The sequence below is a fragment of the Triplophysa rosa genome, linkage group LG13 (genome assembly GCF_024868665.1).
Source record: "Triplophysa rosa linkage group LG13, Trosa_1v2, whole genome shotgun sequence".
Classification (NCBI taxonomy): Eukaryota; Metazoa; Chordata; class Actinopteri; order Cypriniformes; family Nemacheilidae; genus Triplophysa; species Triplophysa rosa.
Genome location: NC_079902.1, coordinates 7,716,270 through 7,721,103, shown reverse-complemented (window position 1 = coordinate 7,721,103; position 4,834 = coordinate 7,716,270). Strand labels below are relative to the sequence as shown.

General features: G+C 36.6%; 1 long non-coding RNA gene across 1 annotated transcript; it reads right to left on the bottom strand.

The window, feature by feature from the left end:
* Positions 1-3,864: 3,864 nt before the first annotated feature.
* LOC130563418 (uncharacterized) lies at positions 3,865-4,431 on the bottom strand. Its single transcript, XR_008964123.1, has 3 exons — positions 4,267-4,431; positions 4,013-4,168; positions 3,865-3,927 (listed from the first exon to the last, which is right to left on the bottom strand). It is a non-coding gene; the product is annotated as an uncharacterized LOC130563418 (long non-coding RNA).
* Positions 4,432-4,834: the final 403 nt, after the last annotated feature.

Genomic DNA, 4,834 nt, shown 5'->3' with positions numbered 1-4,834 from the left:
TTCTGCGAAAGCACGCGGCAAGCGTTAGATTAAATGCTGTCAGTTCTTGTTTGCATGCAATATTTTAATTTGGGGCGCTGGAGCTATTTTTACAGCTGTCTCCAGCTTCAAGGTGCGAGTACAGATTGTTTACTGTTTCAGCCACTTACCCTGTTTACAACTGAACCGATAAAATGAGTCTTGCGCTTTCATATGTCGCACACACGCATTCACACATTTATCACAATATGAAAATGTGGGCTTGCCTGTATTCATTTTGTTGTATGTAAAGCAACTATTTCAGTTTATTTATAAAGCGGTATTTAAAGCCATCCTCAAAATGATTTTCAGTTTCAACAATATTTCAGCAAGTAGAACCAAGAGATACACTATCCGAGTTGCTGCCAGATGCCATAAGTCATTCTTAAATGAATAATGCATCTGTGACACACAGCAGCGAAAAGCCAACTGTTTTATTGTGCAGCCTGTTTGTGAGATAGATAGAAATACTTATTGGCAGAGGTGTAAAGAGTACCTAAAAACCATACTTGCGTAAAAGTACAGATACCTTGCAGCGAAAATTACTCCATTACAAGTTACAAGTCACCAATTCCAAAACGACTTCAGTAAATGTCTGATTTTAACAGTACTTGAGTATTTTACTCATACTGAATGTAGGCTCAAAGCAGCACTAGTCCTCAACACTTAAGAGACATGTCAGTGAAAAACAAGAAACTGTTGATTCGTGAGGAGAGCAATCACATTTATTTTCTTAAATCATAATAAGACTTGAACACCTCAAAATTGCAACAAACCATGGTCGACACCATAACCTACGTCTATTGCAAACACCCAAGTCTCATTTAAGCTCAAGTGCTCATAAGTAAACCAAACTCCTTCAAAAAGGTCTCTTCAATATAACGGATAAATAGAATTAAAAAGTCAAATCCTTTTGCTCTGGACATGCTAGTTTTAGCCTCATTGCCGGCTGCAGTCAGGTCCTCATTTCACATATACAGTGGCTTGCAAAAGTGTTCAACCCCCTTCATTTTATTCACATTTTGTTATGCTGCAGCCTTATCTTAAACTACTTTAAATTATTTTTTGTTTACATTAATCTACACTCCATGCACAATAATGACAAAACAAAAAACTGATTTTTGACAGCTTTGCAAATTTATTAAAAATAAAAACAAAAATAAGTACATTGCATAAGTATTCACACCCTCAACTCAGAAAATGGTTATAGCACCTTTACAGACTCAAATCTTTTTGGGTATGATGTGAAAAGCTTTACACATCTGCATTTGGCAATTTTCTGCCATTATTCTCCTCAGATCCTTTCAAACTCTGTCAGGTTGGATGGAGATCATCAGTAGACAGACATTTTCAGGTTTCTACAGAGATGTTCAGTTGGGTTCAAGCACTAGCTGGGCCACTCAAGGACATAGACAGAGTTGTCCATAAGCCACTCTTGCATTGTTTTAGTTGTGTGCTTAGGATCAATGTCATGTTGGAGAATGAAACTTCTGCCCTGTCCGAGATTCTGGATGTTCTGGGCTAGGTTTTCATGATCATTATCTCCGTATTTTGTGTACAGTCCCTGAAGCTGAAAAACACCCCCACATCATGATGCTGTTTCCACAACACTTTACTGTTAAGACGGTATTGTACAGGTGTTGAGCAGTGCTTGTTTTTCTCCAGACATGATGCATGAATCTGAGATTCATCAGACCAGAATATCTTGTTTCTGCCAATTTGAAAGATTCGTTGAAGTATGTTTTTGCATATTTCAAGTTTCCATGTGTCTTCACTGAGCAAAGGCTTGAGTCTGGCCACTAAGCCATAAAGCCCAGATTGGTGGAGTGTTGCAGTGATGTTTGTCCTTCTGTAAGTTTCTCCAATCTCCATATATGATCATGGAGCTCAACCAGAGTAATCATCAGCTTCTTGGTCACCGCTCTAACCAACCTTAACAACATAAACAAACGTTACTGTGCATGCACACTTTTGTGACCCCTACTGAACTTCCGGTACACATTCATAAAAAATAAATAAATAAATAAAATTAAACAACATATATATATAGTTACATTATTAGACACTAGTGAAACACAAAACGGAAGTTAACTTTGGTTCAGGCACGGGCGTCCGATAGTCAGAGGTGGGTAGTAACGCGCTACATTTACTTCGTTACATTTACTTGAGTAACATTTTGGAAAATATGTACTTTTTAAGTAAAATTAAAAGTGTGTACTTTTACTCTTACTTGAGTAAATTTCTAATAGAAAATCTGTACTTTTACCTCGTTGTACTGCGTGAAGTTCCTTCGTTCCTTCATTTTAAAATATGCATTATAACCCTTACAAAAAAATCCTGCAGGAAATCCTGAAGGAAAAATCCTGCAGGACCTGCACACCTGCAGATTCCTGGAGGATCCCACAGGATTTTCGTGATCATTTTCCTGTGGGACTCCTGCAGTAATCCTACAGGAAAGCTAAAGTGTTCAGTTCCTACAGGACTTCTGCTGGAATTCTAATGAACTATTATGTATACTCATCCTGTTGGACTACTAAAGGGATATTCAGGGCCTTCTGTATAACAAAACACTTTTAAAAAGCAATGGTATGTGTCTCAAATTTAAAAACCAACAAAAAATGAAAAACGACTTCATAAAATGTTCATTATTAATTATTTATTAGTCAAAAGAGCATGGAAAGATGAGACAAGTGGGAAGAAAATGAACACTCTGAACAGAACGTGGCCCATCATTCTGCAGAAACCAATTACTCTGGACTCTGGGGAAAGAGAGACAAAACTTAGCTAATAAAACATGTATAAATAATACATGCTATGTTGTAGTGCATTTGCCCTCACCTCTTATGTCCACTCAGTGTTGCAGCGTAACAGTGTCCTTCTTATGTTGCCTGAGAAATATGAGTATACAGTACATATATAAATGCTCAAATATAAGGTACTGTAAATATAAGAACGGTAAATGATCATCTTACAGATTAGGTGTGAAACAAAATGTGTATAACACTTAAAATATTAAACATAAATTAGAATGTAAAACCTGCTAATAAGTTTATGTTCATCATTATTTTTTTCCCGTAAAGCAGCCCGAAGAAGCTTTTGGGGAGTTGCTGGAAATTTCTTCTGAACAGTGTCTGAAAGAGAAATGTAAATACACAGATACTTGTTATGAGAGAATTTTGGGAATAATTCACTCACAAATGAAAAATGTTGTCATCATTTGCTCACCCTGCAGTTGTTACAAACCTTCATGCATTTCCTTGTTGTGCTATACACAAATCACAAAAGTTTGTAACTAAGCCGTTTTGGGTCACCATTGACTCCCATACTAGGACAAAAGACTACTATGGGAGTCAATGGTGACCCAAATATTTTTCATTTTTGGGTAAACTATTCCTTTAAAAACCTTCAACACTTTTATACCTATAATAAGTTCCACTTGTGTGGGTCCAAAGGAGGCTTGGCTTGTGATTCTTTGTTGGCATTTCAAAATTTTGCAGAAAGAAAAAACATGCTCCTTCCAAAAACAGCCACGGCTAAATCCTTGATCATGGCTGACCATGATGTGCCCCCTCTACCACCACACTTGGAATGTATCCTTGTTTCGTTTTCTGTGGATTTCAACCTGTGCAATACACATTAAATAATAAATTGAATTGGCAAAATGTTTAATCTGTTTTACAAAAAAACGTATGTTTTCTTAAATCACACAAAACATTTAATATACTTATTTAAATGGTGTGAAAATAAAATCTAAAAATTGTATTCTCACATGGTCCAGTTCAGAAGAACTATGTGAAGAGTGGTCTGGTTGAAGGGTAGCACAGCAAGCTGAACTTGATAGGGAGGTTGGCACCGCATGCTTGTTTACACTGCTGTCTGGCAGCAACTCCGCAATTCTGTTAATAATCTCTAAATAAAGAAAACTATGTTTAAATAAACTCATACATTCATAGCAAAAAAATCTATAACTATGTATATACTGTAAATAACCTACCATTTTGCAGTTTAAAGTTCAGGGCCTTTAGTTGCTGATTCTCTGCTCTCAAGGCTTTGATTTCTTTTCTCATGTCATTTACAGGTATTGTGTCATTTTCTTTGTTTTTTCTTCTATTTTTTTAAGCAACAGCGTGTCATTTTATGTGTTTTCAACCTAAGTTGAGAGACAAAATTAAAGTCACAGAACAGCAAAAACACATGTGTAGTCTCTTAAACTATGTTAATATGATTTATCAGGAAGTTATACTTTACTGTTTTAAATCTCTTCTGGACTTGATGGTGGGCTGTTTTCTGGACTAAATTTTATTTTCCTTTTTATTGCTCTCTTTCAGGCGGCTTGCACTCCTCTTTTGCCTTCTCTCTGACTCCATGTGATTTAGACGTTTCAGTAGCTTGTGCCTATTTTCTGTTCAGGAAAGTTCAAGCAGAAAAAATTAAATATGCATGCATTCACTTATTCACCAATCTCACCATTCAGCTTGAGAATAAGAGCAGGAGAGCTTTCATCTTCATACTTGACATCAACAACATCCCGCTTGTGAACTACAGATTGAAGAATGTCTTTTCTCCTTACAGTGTCCAGAGAAGCGTCCATTTCTGTCCATTCAATTAATGCCCACATTTTGTCTATAATAGCAAAAAAGGACTACATTTTAAAACAGACAGACAGACAGCCGCGCGGAACGCAGGCAAGGAGACTAGACACCGGATATGATTGGCTCGATGTTAGCCTTTATGCTCCAATTGTAAGTATTACAGACCCATACATCTCCCTATCACAAGACAATCTTTGTTACTACCAGCGAAAACAAACTCAGCA